At 54.0% G+C, this 17,729-nt stretch overlaps 35 non-coding genes across 35 annotated transcripts; 12 read left to right on the forward strand and 23 right to left on the reverse strand.

Moving 5' to 3' along the window:
* Positions 1–25: 25 nt before the first annotated feature.
* Positions 26–98, reverse strand: Trnav-aac (transfer RNA valine (anticodon AAC)). The gene has a single exon. It is a non-coding gene; the product is annotated as a tRNA-Val (tRNA).
* Positions 99–256: 158 nt separating this feature from the next.
* On the reverse strand, positions 257–329 carry Trnav-cac (transfer RNA valine (anticodon CAC)). Its single transcript has one exon. It is a non-coding gene; the product is annotated as a tRNA-Val (tRNA).
* A 488-nt stretch (positions 330–817) lies between these two features.
* On the forward strand, positions 818–889 carry Trnap-agg (transfer RNA proline (anticodon AGG)). Its single transcript has one exon. It is a non-coding gene; the product is annotated as a tRNA-Pro (tRNA).
* A 184-nt stretch (positions 890–1,073) lies between these two features.
* Positions 1,074–1,146, reverse strand: Trnav-aac (transfer RNA valine (anticodon AAC)). Its single transcript has one exon. It is a non-coding gene; the product is annotated as a tRNA-Val (tRNA).
* A 158-nt stretch (positions 1,147–1,304) lies between these two features.
* Trnav-cac (transfer RNA valine (anticodon CAC)) lies at positions 1,305–1,377 on the reverse strand. Its single transcript has one exon. It is a non-coding gene; the product is annotated as a tRNA-Val (tRNA).
* A 488-nt stretch (positions 1,378–1,865) lies between these two features.
* Positions 1,866–1,937, forward strand: Trnap-agg (transfer RNA proline (anticodon AGG)). Its single transcript has one exon. It is a non-coding gene; the product is annotated as a tRNA-Pro (tRNA).
* A 184-nt stretch (positions 1,938–2,121) lies between these two features.
* Positions 2,122–2,194, reverse strand: Trnav-aac (transfer RNA valine (anticodon AAC)). The gene has a single exon. It is a non-coding gene; the product is annotated as a tRNA-Val (tRNA).
* Positions 2,195–2,352: 158 nt separating this feature from the next.
* Trnav-cac (transfer RNA valine (anticodon CAC)) lies at positions 2,353–2,425 on the reverse strand. The gene has a single exon. It is a non-coding gene; the product is annotated as a tRNA-Val (tRNA).
* A 488-nt stretch (positions 2,426–2,913) lies between these two features.
* Positions 2,914–2,985, forward strand: Trnap-agg (transfer RNA proline (anticodon AGG)). Its single transcript has one exon. It is a non-coding gene; the product is annotated as a tRNA-Pro (tRNA).
* Positions 2,986–3,169: 184 nt separating this feature from the next.
* On the reverse strand, positions 3,170–3,242 carry Trnav-aac (transfer RNA valine (anticodon AAC)). The gene has a single exon. It is a non-coding gene; the product is annotated as a tRNA-Val (tRNA).
* A 158-nt stretch (positions 3,243–3,400) lies between these two features.
* Trnav-cac (transfer RNA valine (anticodon CAC)) lies at positions 3,401–3,473 on the reverse strand. Its single transcript has one exon. It is a non-coding gene; the product is annotated as a tRNA-Val (tRNA).
* A 488-nt stretch (positions 3,474–3,961) lies between these two features.
* On the forward strand, positions 3,962–4,033 carry Trnap-agg (transfer RNA proline (anticodon AGG)). Its single transcript has one exon. It is a non-coding gene; the product is annotated as a tRNA-Pro (tRNA).
* A 184-nt stretch (positions 4,034–4,217) lies between these two features.
* Positions 4,218–4,290, reverse strand: Trnav-aac (transfer RNA valine (anticodon AAC)). The gene has a single exon. It is a non-coding gene; the product is annotated as a tRNA-Val (tRNA).
* Positions 4,291–4,448: 158 nt separating this feature from the next.
* Positions 4,449–4,521, reverse strand: Trnav-cac (transfer RNA valine (anticodon CAC)). The gene has a single exon. It is a non-coding gene; the product is annotated as a tRNA-Val (tRNA).
* Positions 4,522–5,009: 488 nt separating this feature from the next.
* Trnap-agg (transfer RNA proline (anticodon AGG)) lies at positions 5,010–5,081 on the forward strand. Its single transcript has one exon. It is a non-coding gene; the product is annotated as a tRNA-Pro (tRNA).
* Positions 5,082–5,265: 184 nt separating this feature from the next.
* Positions 5,266–5,338, reverse strand: Trnav-aac (transfer RNA valine (anticodon AAC)). Its single transcript has one exon. It is a non-coding gene; the product is annotated as a tRNA-Val (tRNA).
* Positions 5,339–5,496: 158 nt separating this feature from the next.
* Trnav-cac (transfer RNA valine (anticodon CAC)) lies at positions 5,497–5,569 on the reverse strand. Its single transcript has one exon. It is a non-coding gene; the product is annotated as a tRNA-Val (tRNA).
* Positions 5,570–6,057: 488 nt separating this feature from the next.
* Trnap-agg (transfer RNA proline (anticodon AGG)) lies at positions 6,058–6,129 on the forward strand. The gene has a single exon. It is a non-coding gene; the product is annotated as a tRNA-Pro (tRNA).
* Positions 6,130–6,313: 184 nt separating this feature from the next.
* Trnav-aac (transfer RNA valine (anticodon AAC)) lies at positions 6,314–6,386 on the reverse strand. The gene has a single exon. It is a non-coding gene; the product is annotated as a tRNA-Val (tRNA).
* Positions 6,387–6,544: 158 nt separating this feature from the next.
* Trnav-cac (transfer RNA valine (anticodon CAC)) lies at positions 6,545–6,617 on the reverse strand. Its single transcript has one exon. It is a non-coding gene; the product is annotated as a tRNA-Val (tRNA).
* Positions 6,618–7,105: 488 nt separating this feature from the next.
* Positions 7,106–7,177, forward strand: Trnap-agg (transfer RNA proline (anticodon AGG)). The gene has a single exon. It is a non-coding gene; the product is annotated as a tRNA-Pro (tRNA).
* Positions 7,178–7,361: 184 nt separating this feature from the next.
* On the reverse strand, positions 7,362–7,434 carry Trnav-aac (transfer RNA valine (anticodon AAC)). Its single transcript has one exon. It is a non-coding gene; the product is annotated as a tRNA-Val (tRNA).
* Positions 7,435–7,592: 158 nt separating this feature from the next.
* Trnav-cac (transfer RNA valine (anticodon CAC)) lies at positions 7,593–7,665 on the reverse strand. The gene has a single exon. It is a non-coding gene; the product is annotated as a tRNA-Val (tRNA).
* Positions 7,666–8,153: 488 nt separating this feature from the next.
* On the forward strand, positions 8,154–8,225 carry Trnap-ggg (transfer RNA proline (anticodon GGG)). Its single transcript has one exon. It is a non-coding gene; the product is annotated as a tRNA-Pro (tRNA).
* Positions 8,226–8,409: 184 nt separating this feature from the next.
* On the reverse strand, positions 8,410–8,482 carry Trnav-aac (transfer RNA valine (anticodon AAC)). The gene has a single exon. It is a non-coding gene; the product is annotated as a tRNA-Val (tRNA).
* A 158-nt stretch (positions 8,483–8,640) lies between these two features.
* Trnav-cac (transfer RNA valine (anticodon CAC)) lies at positions 8,641–8,713 on the reverse strand. Its single transcript has one exon. It is a non-coding gene; the product is annotated as a tRNA-Val (tRNA).
* A 488-nt stretch (positions 8,714–9,201) lies between these two features.
* Trnap-agg (transfer RNA proline (anticodon AGG)) lies at positions 9,202–9,273 on the forward strand. Its single transcript has one exon. It is a non-coding gene; the product is annotated as a tRNA-Pro (tRNA).
* Positions 9,274–9,457: 184 nt separating this feature from the next.
* Positions 9,458–9,530, reverse strand: Trnav-aac (transfer RNA valine (anticodon AAC)). Its single transcript has one exon. It is a non-coding gene; the product is annotated as a tRNA-Val (tRNA).
* A 158-nt stretch (positions 9,531–9,688) lies between these two features.
* Positions 9,689–9,761, reverse strand: Trnav-cac (transfer RNA valine (anticodon CAC)). The gene has a single exon. It is a non-coding gene; the product is annotated as a tRNA-Val (tRNA).
* A 488-nt stretch (positions 9,762–10,249) lies between these two features.
* Positions 10,250–10,321, forward strand: Trnap-agg (transfer RNA proline (anticodon AGG)). The gene has a single exon. It is a non-coding gene; the product is annotated as a tRNA-Pro (tRNA).
* A 184-nt stretch (positions 10,322–10,505) lies between these two features.
* Positions 10,506–10,578, reverse strand: Trnav-aac (transfer RNA valine (anticodon AAC)). Its single transcript has one exon. It is a non-coding gene; the product is annotated as a tRNA-Val (tRNA).
* Positions 10,579–10,736: 158 nt separating this feature from the next.
* Positions 10,737–10,809, reverse strand: Trnav-cac (transfer RNA valine (anticodon CAC)). The gene has a single exon. It is a non-coding gene; the product is annotated as a tRNA-Val (tRNA).
* A 488-nt stretch (positions 10,810–11,297) lies between these two features.
* Positions 11,298–11,369, forward strand: Trnap-agg (transfer RNA proline (anticodon AGG)). The gene has a single exon. It is a non-coding gene; the product is annotated as a tRNA-Pro (tRNA).
* Positions 11,370–17,044: 5,675 nt separating this feature from the next.
* Trnav-cac (transfer RNA valine (anticodon CAC)) lies at positions 17,045–17,117 on the reverse strand. The gene has a single exon. It is a non-coding gene; the product is annotated as a tRNA-Val (tRNA).
* A 479-nt stretch (positions 17,118–17,596) lies between these two features.
* Positions 17,597–17,668, forward strand: Trnap-agg (transfer RNA proline (anticodon AGG)). Its single transcript has one exon. It is a non-coding gene; the product is annotated as a tRNA-Pro (tRNA).
* The last annotated feature ends 61 nt before the right edge of the window (positions 17,669–17,729 follow it).

Raw genomic sequence — 17,729 nt, forward strand, 5'->3', positions numbered from 1 at the left:
TTGTCGGTTTAAAGTGATGAAAAAGTGTTTCCGCCAGGGATCGAACCGGGAACCTTCTGCGTGTTAGGCTGACGTGATAACCGCTACACCACGGAAACTACTGCTTTCAGGCTTGCTTCACAGACAACTTGTAACAAGGTTGCCATCGTAACTTAAAAATTCAATAAATGCGGCACTTGCATGACGAAGGTACATGCAGCAGATCCACACATGACGTGGCTCACTGGAGTAGTATGCGACATAGGCAGGAAAATACTGTTCCCGCCCGGGATCGAACCGGGGACCTTCTGCGTGTGAAGCAGACGTGATAACCGCTACACTACGGAAACGACGGACACGCTTACTCCATCCTTGTACACTCGAAGGCGCCTCAGCCTTTCTTTGGCCCGCGCATGCACACACCATAGTTCTTTTGACAGCCTAAAACCCATCGCTGCCGAGGGCTCAACAAGTCTTCGGGGTGCTCGAGAGGGTGTCTGTCGTAGCATCCCGAACGAGATAGCGGCGTTTCGCGCAGTCGTTATTGCAAGTCACATTAGCAAAAACAATCACCTCCTTAGCAGCAGGCAGTGCGAGCCCAGCTGCAGCTTTACATGAAGATGCCAATAGCGCTGGGAGGCCGCCGACCGCGGGCCACGGCACCTCCGAGAACGGTGCTGCCCATGACCCATTGTGTCGCTACACAGTCTGTCGAAGAACAGCACTGCCGGCAGAGAGCACCTCCCCCATCCCGCCAGCCGCACCAGACTCGAAGAGCACCCTGGACGACTTCGAGGGACGCAGTTTGCTGGAATATTTGGCGCTCGCGCTGTCACAGGGCTCGTTGGTCTAGGGGTATGATTCCTGCTTAGGGTGCAGGAGGTCCCGGGTTCAAATCCCGGACGAGCCCTAGCGTTTTGTGCAAACTGGTCGCACGTCGGTGGCTGAGTCAGCGCAAAAAACTGCCCGTCAATGTAAAGCTAATTTCATATTTGCTCTAAGGAACTGACCCTCTGGTCCGTCGTATGAAGGCGATTACCAAGGTTTCGGTACAGATCGTAGCAAATGCTTGTCGGTTTAAAGTGATGAAAAAGTGTTTCCGCCAGGGATCGAACCGGGAACCTTCTGCGTGTTAGGCTGACGTGATAACCGCTACACCACGGAAACTACTGCTTTCAGGCTTGCTTCACAGACAACTTGTAACAAGGTTGCCATCGTAACTTAAAAATTCAATAAATGCGGCACTTGCATGACGAAGGTACATGCAGCAGATCCACACATGACGTGGCTCACTGGAGTAGTATGCGACATAGGCAGGAAAATACTGTTCCCGCCCGGGATCGAACCGGGGACCTTCTGCGTGTGAAGCAGACGTGATAACCGCTACACTACGGAAACGACGGACACGCTCACTCCATCCTTGTACACTCGAAGGCGCCTCAGCCTTTCTTTGGCCCGCGCATGCACACACCATAGTTCTTTTGACAGCCTAAAACCCATCGCTGCCGAGGGCTCAACAAGTCTTCGGGGTGCTCGAGAGGGTGTCTGTCGTAGCATCCCGAACGAGATAGCGGCGTTTCGCGCAGTCGTTATTGCAAGTCACATTAGCAAAAACAATCACCTCCTTAGCAGCAGGCAGTGCGAGCCCAGCTGCAGCTTTACATGAAGATGCCAATAGCGCTGGGAGGCCGCCGACCGCGGGCCACGGCACCTCCGAGAACGGTGCTGCCCATGACCCATTGTGTCGCTACACAGTCTGTCGAAGAACAGCACTGCCGGCAGAGAGCACCTCCCCCATCCCGCCAGCCGCACCAGACTCGAAGAGCACCCTGGACGACTTCGAGGGACGCAGTTTGCTGGAATATTTGGCGCTCGCGCTGTCACAGGGCTCGTTGGTCTAGGGGTATGATTCCTGCTTAGGGTGCAGGAGGTCCCGGGTTCAAATCCCGGACGAGCCCTAGCGTTTTGTGCAAACTGGTCGCACGTCGGTGGCTGAGTCAGCGCAAAAAACTGCCCGTCAATGTAAAGCTAATTTCATATTTGCTCTAAGGAACTGACCCTCTGGTCCGACGTATGAAGGTGATTACCAAGGTTTCGGTACAGATCGTAGCAAATGCTTGTCGGTTTAAAGTGATGAAAAAGTGTTTCCGCCCGGGATCGAACCGGGGACCTTCTGCGTGTTAGGCAGACGTGATAACCGCTACACCACGGAAACTACTGCTTTCAGGCTTGCTTCACAGACAACTTGTAACAAGGTTGCCATCGTAACTTAAAAATTCAATAAATGCGGCACTTGCATGACGAAGGTACATGCAGCAGATCCACACATGACGTGGCTCACTGGAGTAGTATGCGACATAGGCAGGAAAATACTGTTCCCGCCCGGGATCGAACCGGGGACCTTCTGCGTGTGAAGCACACGTGACAACCGCTACACTACGGAAACGACGGACACGCTCACTCCATCCTTGTACACTCGAAGGCGCCTCAGCCTTTCTTTGGCCCGCGCATGCACACACCATAGTTCTTTTGACAGCCTAAAACCCATCGCTGCCGAGGGCTCAACAAGTCTTCGGGGTGCTCGAGAGGGTGTCTGTCGTAGCATCCCGAACGAGATAGCGGCGTTTCGCGCAGTCGTTATTGCAAGTCACATTAGCAAAAACAATCACCTCCTTAGCAGCAGGCAGTGCGAGCCCAGCTGCAGCTTTACATGAAGATGCCAATAGCGCTGGGAGGCCGCCGACCGCGGGCCACGGCACCTCCGAGAACGGTGCTGCCCATGACCCATTGTGTCGCTACACAGTCTGTCGAAGAACAGCACTGCCGGCAGAGAGCACCTCCCCCATCCCGCCAGCCGCACCAGACTCGAAGAGCACCCTGGACGACTTCGAGGGACGCAGTTTGCTGGAATATTTGGCGCTCGCGCTGTCACAGGGCTCGTTGGTCTAGGGGTATGATTCCTGCTTAGGGTGCAGGAGGTCCCGGGTTCAAATCCCGGACGAGCCCTAGCGTTTTGTGCAAACTGGTCGCACGTCGGTGGCTGAGTCAGCGCAAAAAACTGCCCGTCAATGTAAAGCTAATTTCATATTTGCTCTAAGGAACTGACCCTCTGGTCCGACGTATGAAGGTGATTACCAAGGTTTCGGTACAGATCGTAGCAAATGCTTGTCGGTTTAAAGTGATGAAAAAGTGTTTCCGCCCGGGATCGAACCGGGGACCTTCTGCGTGTTAGGCAGACGTGATAACCGCTACACGACGGAAACTACTGCTTTCAGGCTTGCTTCACAGACAACTTGTAACAAGGTTGCCATCGTAACTTAAAAATTCAATAAATGCGGCACTTGCATGAAGAAGGTACATGCAGCAGATCCACACATGACGTGGCTCACTGGAGTAGTATGCGACATAGGCAGGAAAATACTGTTCCCGCCCGGGATCGAACCGGGGACCTTCTGCGTGTGAAGCAGACGTGATAACCGCTACACTACGGAAACGACGGACACGCTCACTCCATCCTTGTACACTCGAAGGCGCCTCAGCCTTTCTTTGGCCCGCGCATGCACACACCATAGTTCTTTTGACAGCCTAAAACCCATCGCTGCCGAGGGCTCAACAAGTCTTCGGGGTGCTCGAGAGGGTGTCTGTCGTAGCATCCCGAACGAGATAGCGGCGTTTCGCGCAGTCGTTATTGCAAGTCACATTAGCAAAAACAATCACCTCCTTAGCAGCAGGCAGTGCGAGCCCAGCTGCAGCTTTACATGAAGATGCCAATAGCGCTGGGAGGCCGCCGACCGCGGGCCACGGCACCTCCGAGAACGGTGCTGCCCATGACCCATTGTGTCGCTACACAGTCTGTCGAAGAACAGCACTGCCGGCAGAGAGCACCTCCCCCATCCCGCCAGCCGCACCAGACTCGAAGAGCACCCTGGACGACTTCGAGGGACGCAGTTTGCTGGAATATTTGGCGCTCGCGCTGTCACAGGGCTCGTTGGTCTAGGGGTATGATTCCTGCTTAGGGTGCAGGAGGTCCCGGGTTCAAATCCCGGACGAGCCCTAGCGTTTTGTGCAAACTGGTCGCACGTCGGTGGCTGAGTCAGCGCAAAAAACTGCCCGTCAATGTAAAGCTAATTTCATATTTGCTCTAAGGAACTGACCCTCTGGTCCGACGTATGAAGGTGATTACCAAGGTTTCGGTACAGATCGTAGCAAATGCTTGTCGGTTTAAAGTGATGAAAAAGTGTTTCCGCCCGGGATCGAACCGGGGACCTTCTGCGTGTTAGGCAGACGTGATAACCGCTACACCACGGAAACTACTGCTTTCAGGCTTGCTTCACAGACAACTTGTAACAAGGTTGCCATCGTAACTTAAAAATTCAATAAATGCGGCACTTGCATGACGAAGGTACATGCAGCAGATCCACACATGACGTGGCTCACTGGAGTAGTATGCGACATAGGCAGGAAAATACTGTTCCCGCCCGGGATCGAACCGGGGACCTTCTGCGTGTGAAGCAGACGTGATAACCGCTACACTACGGAAACGACGGACACGCTCACTCCATCCTTGTACACTCGAAGGCGCCTCAGCCTTTCTTTGGCCCGCGCATGCACACACCATAGTTCTTTTGACAGCCTAAAACCCATCGCTGCCGAGGGCTCAACAAGTCTTCGGGGTGCTCGAGAGGGTGTCTGTCGTAGCATCCCGAACGAGATAGCGGCGTTTCGCGCAGTCGTTATTGCAAGTCACATTAGCAAAAACAATCACCTCCTTAGCAGCAGGCAGTGCGAGCCCAGCTGCAGCTTTACATGAAGATGCCAATAGCGCTGGGAGGCCGCCGACCGCGGGCCACGGCACCTCCGAGAACGGTGCTGCCCATGACCCATTGTGTCGCTACACAGTCTGTCGAAGAACAGCACTGCCGGCAGAGAGCACCTCCCCCATCCCGCCAGCCGCACCAGACTCGAAGAGCACCCTGGACGACTTCGAGGGACGCAGTTTGCTGGAATATTTGGCGCTCGCGCTGTCACAGGGCTCGTTGGTCTAGGGGTATGATTCCTGCTTAGGGTGCAGGAGGTCCCGGGTTCAAATCCCGGACGAGCCCTAGCGTTTTGTGCAAACTGGTCGCACGTCGGTGGCTGAGTCAGCGCAAAAAACTGCCCGTCAATGTAAAGCTAATTTCATATTTGCTCTAAGGAACTGACCCTCTGGTCCGACGTATGAAGGTGATTACCAAGGTTTCGGTACAGATCGTAGCAAATGCTTGTCGGTTTAAAGTGATGAAAAAGTGTTTCCGCCCGGGATCGAACCGGGGACCTTCTGCGTGTTAGGCAGACGTGATAACCGCTACACCACGGAAACTACTGCTTTCAGGCTTGCTTCACAGACAACTTGTAACAAGGTTGCCATCGTAACTTAAAAATTCAATAAATGCGGCACTTGCATGACGAAGGTACATGCAGCAGATCCACACATGACGTGGCTCACTGGAGTAGTATGCGACATAGGCAGGAAAATACTGTTCCCGCCCGGGATCGAACCGGGGACCTTCTGCGTGTGAAGCAGACGTGATAACCGCTACACTACGGAAACGACGGACACGCTCACTCCATCCTTGTACACTCGAAGGCGCCTCAGCCTTTCTTTGGCCCGCGCATGCACACACCATAGTTCTTTTGACAGCCTAAAACCCATCGCTGCCGAGGGCTCAACAAGTCTTCGGGGTGCTCGAGAGGGTGTCTGTCGTAGCATCCCGAACGAGATAGCGGCGTTTCGCGCAGTCGTTATTGCAAGTCACATTAGCAAAAACAATCACCTCCTTAGCAGCAGGCAGTGCGAGCCCAGCTGCAGCTTTACATGAAGATGCCAATAGCGCTGGGAGGCCGCCGACCGCGGGCCACGGCACCTCCGAGAACGGTGCTGCCCATGACCCATTGTGTCGCTACACAGTCTGTCGAAGAACAGCACTGCCGGCAGAGAGCACCTCCCCCATCCCGCCAGCCGCACCAGACTCGAAGAGCACCCTGGACGACTTCGAGGGACGCAGTTTGCTGGAATATTTGGCGCTCGCGCTGTCACAGGGCTCGTTGGTCTAGGGGTATGATTCCTGCTTAGGGTGCAGGAGGTCCCGGGTTCAAATCCCGGACGAGCCCTAGCGTTTTGTGCAAACTGGTCGCACGTCGGTGGCTGAGTCAGCGCAAAAAACTGCCCGTCAATGTAAAGCTAATTTCATATTTGCTCTAAGGAACTGACCCTCTGGTCCGACGTATGAAGGTGATTACCAAGGTTTCGGTACAGATCGTAGCAAATGCTTGTCGGTTTAAAGTGATGAAAAAGTGTTTCCGCCCGGGATCGAACCGGGGACCTTCTGCGTGTTAGGCAGAAGTGATAACCGCTACACCACGGAAACTACTGCTTTCAGGCTTGCTTCACAGACAACTTGTAACAAGGTTGCCATCGTAACTTAAAAATTCAATAAATGCGGCACTTGCATGACGAAGGTACATGCAGCAGATCCACACATGACGTGGCTCACTGGAGTAGTATGCGACATAGGCAGGAAAATACTGTTCCCGCCCGGGATCGAACCGGGGACCTTCTGCGTGTGAAGCAGACGTGATAACCGCTACACTACGGAAACGACGGACACGCTCACTCCATCCTTGTACACTCGAAGGCGCCTCAGCCTTTCTTTGGCCCGCGCATGCACACACCATAGTTCTTTTGACAGCCTAAAACCCATCGCTGCCGAGGGCTCAACAAGTCTTCGGGGTGCTCGAGAGGGTGTCTGTCGTAGCATCCCGAACGAGATAGCGGCGTTTCGCGCAGTCGTTATTGCAAGTCACATTAGCAAAAACAATCACCTCCTTAGCAGCAGGCAGTGCGAGCCCAGCTGCAGCTTTACATGAAGATGCCAATAGCGCTGGGAGGCCGCCGACCGCGGGCCACGGCACCTCCGAGAACGGTGCTGCCCATGACCCATTGTGTCGCTACACAGTCTGTCGAAGAACAGCACTGCCGGCAGAGAGCACCTCCCCCATCCCGCCAGCCGCACCAGACTCGAAGAGCACCCTGGACGACTTCGAGGGACGCAGTTTGCTGGAATATTTGGCGCTCGCGCTGTCACAGGGCTCGTTGGTCTAGGGGTATGATTCCTGCTTAGGGTGCAGGAGGTCCCGGGTTCAAATCCCGGACGAGCCCTAGCGTTTTGTGCAAACTGGTCGCACGTCGGTGGCTGAGTCAGCGCAAAAAACTGCCCGTCAATGTAAAGCTAATTTCATATTTGCTCTAAGGAACTGACCCTCTGGTCCGACGTATGAAGGTGATTACCAAGGTTTCGGTACAGATCGTAGCAAATGCTTGTCGGTTTAAAGTGATGAAAAAGTGTTTCCGCCCGGGATCGAACCGGGGACCTTCTGCGTGTTAGGCAGACGTGATAACCGCTACACCACGGAAACTACTGCTTTCAGGCTTGCTTCACAGACAACTTGTAACAAGGTTGCCATCGTAACTTAAAAATTCAATAAATGCGGCACTTGCATGACGAAGGTACATGCAGCAGATCCACACATGACGTGGCTCACTGGAGTAGTATGCGACATAGGCAGGAAAATACTGTTCCCGCCCGGGATCGAACCGGGGACCTTCTGCGTGTGAAGCAGACGTGATAACCGCTACACTACGGAAACGACGGACACGCTCACTCCATCCTTGTACACTCGAAGGCGCCTCAGCCTTTCTTTGGCCCGCGCATGCACACACCATAGTTCTTTTGACAGCCTAAAACCCATCGCTGCCGAGGGCTCAACAAGTCTTCGGGGTGCTCGAGAGGGTGTCTGTCGTAGCATCCCGAACGAGATAGCGGCGTTTCGCGCAGTCGTTATTGCAAGTCACATTAGCAAAAACAATCACCTCCTTAGCAGCAGGCAGTGCGAGCCCAGCTGCAGCTTTACATGAAGATGCCAATAGCGCTGGGAGGCCGCCGACCGCGGGCCACGGCACCTCCGAGAACGGTGCTGCCCATGACCCATTGTGTCGCTACACAGTCTGTCGAAGAACAGCACTGCCGGCAGAGAGCACCTCCCCCATCCCGCCAGCCGCACCAGACTCGAAGAGCACCCTGGACGACTTCGAGGGACGCAGTTTGCTGGAATATTTGGCGCTCGCGCTGTCACAGGGCTCGTTGGTCTAGGGGTATGATTCCTGCTTGGGGTGCAGGAGGTCCCGGGTTCAAATCCCGGACGAGCCCTAGCGTTTTGTGCAAACTGGTCGCACGTCGGTGGCTGAGTCAGCGCAAAAAACTGCCCGTCAATGTAAAGCTAATTTCATATTTGCTCTAAGGAACTGACCCTCTGGTCCGACGTATGAAGGTGATTACCAAGGTTTCGGTACAGATCGTAGCAAATGCTTGTCGGTTTAAAGTGATGAAAAAGTGTTTCCGCCCGGGATCGAACCGGGGACCTTCTGCGTGTTAGGCAGACGTGATAACCGCTACACCACGGAAACTACTGCTTTCAGGCTTGCTTCACAGACAACTTGTAACAAGGTTGCCATCGTAACTTAAAAATTCAATAAATGCGGCACTTGCATGACGAAGGTACATGCAGCAGATCCACACATGACGTGGCTCACTGGAGTAGTATGCGACATAGGCAGGAAAATACTGTTCCCGCCCGGGATCGAACCGGGGACCTTCTGCGTGTGAAGCAGACGTGATAACCGCTACACTACGGAAACGACGGACACGCTCACTCCATCCTTGTACACTCGAAGGCGCCTCAGCCTTTCTTTGGCCCGCGCATGCACACACCATAGTTCTTTTGACAGCCTAAAACCCATCGCTGCCGAGGGCTCAACAAGTCTTCGGGGTGCTCGAGAGGGTGTCTGTCGTAGCATCCCGAACGAGATAGCGGCGTTTCGCGCAGTCGTTATTGCAAGTCACATTAGCAAAAACAATCACCTCCTTAGCAGCAGGCAGTGCGAGCCCAGCTGCAGCTTTACATGAAGATGCCAATAGCGCTGGGAGGCCGCCGACCGCGGGCCACGGCACCTCCGAGAACGGTGCTGCCCATGACCCATTGTGTCGCTACACAGTCTGTCGAAGAACAGCACTGCCGGCAGAGAGCACCTCCCCCATCCCGCCAGCCGCACCAGACTCGAAGAGCACCCTGGACGACTTCGAGGGACGCAGTTTGCTGGAATATTTGGCGCTCGCGCTGTCACAGGGCTCGTTGGTCTAGGGGTATGATTCCTGCTTAGGGTGCAGGAGGTCCCGGGTTCAAATCCCGGACGAGCCCTAGCGTTTTGTGCAAACTGGTCGCACGTCGGTGGCTGAGTCAGCGCAAAAAACTGCCCGTCAATGTAAAGCTAATTTCATATTTGCTCTAAGGAACTGACCCTCTGGTCCGACGTATGAAGGTGATTACCAAGGTTTCGGTACAGATCGTAGCAAATGCTTGTCGGTTTAAAGTGATGAAAAAGTGTTTCCGCCCGGGATCGAACCGGGGACCTTCTGCGTGTTAGGCAGAAGTGATAACCGCTACACCACGGAAACTACTGCTTTCAGGCTTGCTTCACAGACAACTTGTAACAAGGTTGCCATCGTAACTTAAAAATTCAATAAATGCGGCACTTGCATGACGAAGGTACATGCAGCAGATCCACACATGACGTGGCTCACTGGAGTAGTATGCGACATAGGCAGGAAAATACTGTTCCCGCCCGGGATCGAACCGGGGACCTTCTGCGTGTGAAGCAGACGTGATAACCGCTACACTACGGAAACGACGGACACGCTCACTCCATCCTTGTACACTCGAAGGCGCCTCAGCCTTTCTTTGGCCCGCGCATGCACACACCATAGTTCTTTTGACAGCCTAAAACCCATCGCTGCCGAGGGCTCAACAAGTCTTCGGGGTGCTCGAGAGGGTGTCTGTCGTAGCATCCCGAACGAGATAGCGGCGTTTCGCGCAGTCGTTATTGCAAGTCACATTAGCAAAAACAATCACCTCCTTAGCAGCAGGCAGTGCGAGCCCAGCTGCAGCTTTACATGAAGATGCCAATAGCGCTGGGAGGCCGCCGACCGCGGGCCACGGCACCTCCGAGAACGGTGCTGCCCATGACCCATTGTGTCGCTACACAGTCTGTCGAAGAACAGCACTGCCGGCAGAGAGCACCTCCCCCATCCCGCCAGCCGCACCAGACTCGAAGAGCACCCTGGACGACTTCGAGGGACGCAGTTTGCTGGAATATTTGGCGCTCGCGCTGTCACAGGGCTCGTTGGTCTAGGGGTATGATTCCTGCTTAGGGTGCAGGAGGTCCCGGGTTCAAATCCCGGACGAGCCCTAGCGTTTTGTGCAAACTGGTCGCACGTCGGTGGCTGAGTCAGCGCAAAAAACTGCCCGTCAATGTAAAGCTAATTTCATATTTGCTCTAAGGAACTGACCCTCTGGTCCGACGTATGAAGGTGATTACCAAGGTTTCGGTACAGATCGTAGCAAATGCTTGTCGGTTTAAAGTGATGAAAAAGTGTTTCCGCCCGGGATCGAACCGGGGACCTTCTGCGTGTTAGGCAGACGTGATAACCGCTACACCACGGAAACTACTGCTTTCAGGCTTGCTTCACAGACAACTTGTAACAAGGTTGCCATCGTAACTTAAAAATTCAATAAATGCGGCACTTGCATGACGAAGGTACATGCAGCAGATCCACACATGACGTGGCTCACTGGAGTAGTATGCGACATAGGCAGGAAAATACTGTTCCCGCCCGGGATCGAACCGGGGACCTTCTGCGTGTGAAGCAGACGTGATAACCGCTACACTACGGAAACGACGGACACGCTCACTCCATCCTTGTACACTCGAAGGCGCCTCAGCCTTTCTTTGGCCCGCGCATGCACACACCATAGTTCTATTGACAGCCTAAAACCCATCGCTGCCGAGGGCTCAACAAGTCTTCGGGGTGCTCGAGAGGGTGTCTGTCGTAGCATCCCGAACGAGATAGCGGCGTTTCGCGCAGTCGTTATTGCAAGTCACATTAGCAAAAACAATCACCTCCTTAGCAGCAGGCAGTGCGAGCCCAGCTGCAGCTTTACATGAAGATGCCAATAGCGCTGGGAGGCCGCCGACCGCGGGCCACGGCACCTCCGAGAACGGTGCTGCCCATGACCCATTGTGTCGCTACACAGTCTGTCGAAGAACAGCACTGCCGGCAGAGAGCACCTCCCCCATCCCGCCAGCCGCACCAGACTCGAAGAGCACCCTGGACGACTTCGAGGGACGCAGTTTGCTGGAATATTTGGCGCTCGCGCTGTCACAGGGCTCGTTGGTCTAGGGGTATGATTCCTGCTTAGGGTGCAGGAGGTCCCGGGTTCAAATCCCGGACGAGCCCTAGCGTTTTGTGCAAACTGGTCGCACGTCGGTGGCTGAGTCAGCGCAAAAAACTGCCCGTCAATGTAAAGCTAATTTCATATTTGCTCTAAGGAACTGACCCTCTGGTCCGACGTATGAAGGTGATTACCAAGGTTTCGGTACAGATCGTAGCAAATGCTTGTCGGTTTAAAGTGATGAAAAAGTGTTTCCGCCCGGGATCGAACCGGGGACCTTCTGCGTGTTTTTTTTTTTTTTTTTACGCCTTAACCACTTTTTTTTTTTGCCACTTTTTTTTGTATTTTTTTTTTGTTTTTTAACATCAAAATGAAGATGCCCCTCCTGGGCCAAAATCATATGGTTCCGTTCCGGAACGTATGTCCACTGGTGACAGGGGGGGGGGGGGGTAGACTTTCCGACTTTCCGGACGCTAGGCCGTCTTCTCGATGCAAATTTATAACCGGTGAATTCGGATAGGTCCTTTTTCTTTGTTTTTTTTTTTTTTTTTTTTTTTTTTTTATTAAGGATGCATGGATTCTTGTTGTATCCTTACACAATTGTTACATGTGTAGATACCACCATCTCCATACAGCGATAGATAGACTAACTGCTCATGCCTATCGTCAACGGTTCACCAGAAAGTCTTCAAACACCTTAATAAGAAAATTGGCATAATGTTTCCGGTATGTCTGTGTTCGCTTCAGTATAGCGTGTTGGTTCTCCAAGAATGATCTGTACTCGCCAACGTCATGATCCGACGTGCTAAATAGGTAGTACACAGTTACCCCCATTAACCAATGTACTGCGTGTCTCTTCGTTCGTGGGTACGGGTTATCATCAGGGCAGAGTATGGACATCATTGAAATGGCGTGCGGCGCCGTGCGTTGGATGAAGGCCAATAGGCGACAAAGCAGTTGCCACACTTCCTTTGCAGCCCCACAAACGAGCCGGTGGAGGTCCGTATCTTGCAGTTGGCACGTCGGGCACAGCGGCGATGCCGCGAGATGAATCTGGTGCAGACGTGACTGCGTTGGGTATTTACGATTCACGTAAAAGTACCACGTGGCCCGCGCCGCCGTCGGTAAGTTAGGGGGGTGGATATTGCACCAGACCGCAGTCCAGTCGTACCGGGGATACTTGCTTTCAACCACATTCCGTCGCTGTCGCAACATGAGGGTGCCGTACACACTCCGGACTGCGGGCAGGTCGTCAATACGCAGCATCTTCCGCAGGTAACTGTAGTCGAGCAGAAAAGTACGGCAGTGGCACAAGGCTGGTGGGATGTGGTGAATATCGATCGGCGGGTCCAGGTTGGGTGGCACGATTTCCGTCAGGAGGAAGGAGATCAGACGGTTATGGTCGCGTTTCCAATGCCATAGCGTCAGTCGTAGGAACAAAGCCAAGGCCTTGACGTATACATTGATGAGTCCGAGGCCGCCAGCTGTCAGCGGGAGAGTGAGCGTCGCGTTACTTACTTTAAAGAGATGTCCTTGGTTCACGTAATGGCCGAAGACTGCCTGGAGTCTGTCCGCTGTCGCCCGCGGCATGGGAAATATTCGCGCTATATATATAATCTTCGACACCAGGTAGGTGTTTACGAAGTCTACCTTTTGCAGCGCATCGAGGGACCGTAAGGTGTGTAGTCGGATACTGGCGCGGATATTGTGCAAGAGGCGTTTGTAGTTGAGAGCGATCGTGCGGCGCATATTCTGAGTGTACGTTACTCCCAAACATTTCATCTCTGTAAGCACCGTAATGCGGGTTTCTGGTTGCGCGGGTAACCCGCGTCCAATGTGCATAATTCCCGATTTCCGCCTGTTGAGCTGTGCACCGGCCGCTTTGCCATATCTCTCAATCAGATCTATTGCCATGTCAACCTCTGCGTTCGAACGTACGACGATGACGACATCATCCGCGTAAGCCCGGTACACAAATTTATCATCTCGCACAATGACGCCCCGTAGCGTTGTGTGGAGTTGAACCAACAGCGGCTCAATCGCGAGGGCAAATAAGCTCATGGAGAGAGGACACCCCTGTCTGACAGAGCAGTGTATCTGTACGGGTCCTGCCAAAAGTCCGTTGACTAAGACCATTGACTCTGATCCATGTAGAAGCCGCAAGACAGACGCAATGAGCCGTTGTGGTACACACATCGCCGTCATTGTTTCGCGGAGAAAGTCATGGCCGACTGCATCAAAGGCTTTTTCTAAGTCGACCGCAAGCATGGCACCTTGCATTCTACACGCATCTGCAATGGCTATCAGATCACGGTAATCACACAACGCCATATGAATAGCGCGATTGTCACCGACTCCAGTCTGGTCTTTTCCCGTTAACTGTGTAAGGGCCGACCGGAAGCGAAGGGCCAGGAGTCGTGCAAAGAGTTTGTAATCACTGTTAAGCAGTGTTATCGGCCGGAACTGATGCACAGAGTATCCGGACGAAGTCTTCGGGACTGGAATGATGATTCCCTGCGTAAATTCGCGAGGGACTGCCACTTCAGGAGTGAGTAGCTCCTGGCACAACTGTCGCAACATCGGCGTTAAGATACTTTGAAATTCTCTGTAGAATTCTATAGGCAGTCCATCGGGTCCAGGCGATTTATTCTTGCGACCCTTTGCCAAGGCCGTCGCCACTTCCTCTTCCGTCACATCTTCCTGCAGTGCATCGACAGTGGCGCGATCGAGTCGGCGCGGCAGTGCCGTGAGTATGTCATGAAGGGCCTCTTGATCTGGTGTCTTCTGCGAGTACAGACTGGCATAATAATCCACGAACCCTTTTTTAATCTCGGCCTGTGTGGTTAACCGCTGGCCGTCCACCGTCCGAAGTGCCGTGATGAGTTTCCGTGTATACTGCCGCTTTTCCCCGACCACGTGGTGCAATGAGGGTCGTTCGTGCGCGACCTCATATCCCAGTCGTGCTCGAATGACGGTGCCATCCATCTTGTGGCGCATGAGATGCAACAGTTTGGCTTTGACGCGGTTGATTTCTACAAGACTAACCGGTCGTTGTGCGGGACGGTTGTACATGTCACGGAGGACACTAAAGTAAAATTCCACCGTGGTATTGTACCATTGCATCCTATCGCGGGAGTAGTTCATTAGTGTCCTCCTCAAGGCCGGTTTGGCGCAATGTATCCACCAGAGGAGCACCGACGGATAGGCGTGTGTGCGACGTAAGCATTTCGTCCAGGTGTCGGTGACTTGTACACGGCAATCACGTTCCTGCAGAACAGCGACATTCAATTTCCACAATCCTCGACCGCGATAGGTTGACTGGCGCGCCAGAGTGATGGTGCAGATATACGCCAAATGATCTGAAAAGATCGTCGGCCAGAGTTCCGACTGCTGAAGACGGAGACGAAGCTCGCGCGACGTATATATGCGGTCCAGGCGGCTCGCTGACGTTGCCGTAAAGTACGTGAACCCCGGCGCGTCTCCATGGAGGCAGGTCCATGTGTCCTGCAAGGCCATGTCACGTATAACGGCAGAGAGCTCCGGGCATGTGTTGTAGTTCGGCGTCTGGTCGCGGGGTGACAGCACGCAGTTGAAGTCGCCGCCGAAAACGACGTGATCGTACCTGCCCGCGAACAGGGGCATTATGTCAGTCCTATAGAATTCCGAGCGGGCGCCTCTATTGCTTGAGCCAGATGGAGCGTAGACATTGATAACGCGGACGCCAGCGAGCGTAAGCGCTGTACCTCTCGCCGAAGGTAGAAACGCAACGTCCGTAACTTCGAGACCCTCTTTGGTTAAGATGGCGGTGCCCAGTTCGTGCGCGGTACCAGGATGGACATGAGCGGTATATGTGCGCAAGGACTGGAGATCCGACTCCCTAACCTCCTGTAACAGGGCGATATCGACTTCCGCCGCTCGTAACATGTCACTGAGAAGCTGCAGTTTACGAGCACTGCTGATTTTATTAATGTTGATTGTCGCTATGCGATACGCCTGTTGAGGGTTCATTGGGCACAACTCTGCGACACCGTCAGCTTTTAGGTTCGCTGTCCTTCCTCCGAGCCGTCGACCGGCTCACTTGAACCTGGTCGTAATGCGTTACCCATGGTACCATGGGTGTCGTCCACGGCCAGTGGTTGGTCCGTCGTTCCAACATCCTGAGCGTCTATCTCAACATCATCAGCCCAATTTACTTCATCATGCACAGGGGCGGTGCGGTGCATGTTCGGAAGTTTTCGATCCAGCTCATCACATGGTTCAAGGGGTCGCGTCGTACTCACGTCCATGGGGGTCACACTGCAGGCGTCAACGCCACAGTGACCTGGGGGGCTTGCCACTCGCTGCGTAGGGGCCTGGTCTGTTGCAGAACTCGTCGCCGGAGTGCCGCGCTGCGTTTGTGCAATCCGTGTTGCTTTTTCACGATATGGGCGAGCTGCTTCGCCGGCATCTGGGGGCGCGATACGTTGTTTCTTGCGCTTCTTTTGTTGGTGCCGTGAAGTATGGGATTCCTCAACGTCTGAAGGTTGAGACTGTCCCACACTAGGTGTTTCGGAGTCCGCTCCCGTCTCGGGCGTCACGTCAGATACCACGTCCATCACTTCCGTCCGCGGAGGTTCCACACGCTCGGAGACATCCGGACTGGGGGCGCCTGACGCCGGCCGCACAGACTGTTCGACCACCGGGGCATCCTGCTGCATGGGCGACTCCTGTGATGCAGCGGGAGGATCGGGAACAGCGGGGAATGGCACCACAGCACCTCGCGCAGCCGCGACATACGTAAGTGGCCAAGCTTGGGACCGCTGCGGATCGAGGTTCGCGCCCACCGGCAATTGTGCAATACGTCGTTGTAAACACTCCGACCGAACGTGACCTTCCTTTCCACAACCAGAGCATGTACGAGGTTGTCCATCATACATGACGATCGCTCTGCAGCCACAAACGTATACATAGGAGGGGATATGCTTCTGAAGGTCGATTCTCACTTGACGTACGCCATTAAGAACAGGGTAAGTCTCAAAGCTCAACCACTTCTCCTCCGTATGGGCGAGGACCGTCCCATACTGTTGCAGGGCCGAAGTTACTTGGTGGGCAGTCACCTCAAATGGTAATTCAAAGACACGTACCGTTCTGATTCCAATGCCCGCTGGTTCCACAAGGACTGTCCCTACATTGCCGTCGGAGTGAAGGAACTTATAAGAGCCTCCCGACGTTCGAATCAGCCGGTCACAGCAATCGTCATTGATAAGTTTCACATATACAACACTTGCCACTATCGAAAGATGAATACCAAATAGTTCGTTGGGATCTAATTTCACTACCTCTCTCAAAAAACGTTCAACTTCAAGCGCGTTTGGTCGGGCAAAACGGTTCTCGAATGTGAACTTTACTGTCGACTTTCGTAAAGAATGAGCCATGTGAACGTTTCCTATGTACGATGGACGATGCGCCGCTAGCACAACACTCACCGACTCCGCTAAGCTGCTGGTCGCGGCTAGGACGTAAACAGCACGTCCGCGCCGCACGGCTTCTCAAGCCCGACTGAGCGTGTTAGGCAGACGTGATAACCGCTACACCACGGAAACTACTGCTTTCAGGCTTGCTTCACAGACAACTTGTAACAAGGTTGCCATCGTAACTTAAAAATTCAATAAATGCGGCACTTGCATGACGAAGGTACATGCAGCAGATCCACACATGACGTGGCTCACTGGAGTAGTATGCGACATAGGCAGGAAAATACTGTTCCCGCCCGGGATCGAACCGGGGACCTTCTGCGTGTGAAGCAGACGTGATAACCGCTACAGGACGGACACGCTCACTCCATCCTTGTACACTCGAAGGCGCCTCAGCCTTTCTTTGGCCCGCGCATGCACACACCATAGTTCTATTGACAGCCTAAAACCCATCGCTGCCGAGGGCTCAACAAGTCTTCGGGGTGCTCGAGAGGGTGTCTGTCGTAGCATCCCGAACGAGATAGCGGCGTTTCGCGCAGTCGTTATTGCAAGTCAAATTAGCAAAAACAATCACCTCCTTAGCAGCAGGCAGTGCGAGCCCAGCTGCAGCTTTACATGAAGATGCCAATAGCGCTGGGAGGCCGCCGACCGCGGGCCACGGCACCTCCGAGAACGGTGCTGCCCATGACCCATTGTGTCGCTACACAGTCTGTCGAAGAACAGCACTGCCGGCAGAGAGCACCTCCCCCATCCCGCCAGCCGCACCAGACTCGAAGAGCACCCTGGACGACTTCGAGGGACGCAGTTTGCTGGAATATTTGGCGCTCGCGCTGTCACAGGGCTCGTTGGTCTAGGGGTATGATTCCTGCTTAGGGTGCAGGAGGTCCCGGGTTCAAATCCCGGACGAGCCCTAGCGTTTTGTGCAAACTGGTCGCACGTCGGTGGCTGAGTCAGCGCAAAAAACTGCCCGTC

Source organism: Schistocerca nitens, chromosome 2 (genome assembly GCF_023898315.1).
Source record: "Schistocerca nitens isolate TAMUIC-IGC-003100 chromosome 2, iqSchNite1.1, whole genome shotgun sequence".
NCBI classification, from domain to species: Eukaryota; Metazoa; Arthropoda; class Insecta; order Orthoptera; family Acrididae; genus Schistocerca; species Schistocerca nitens.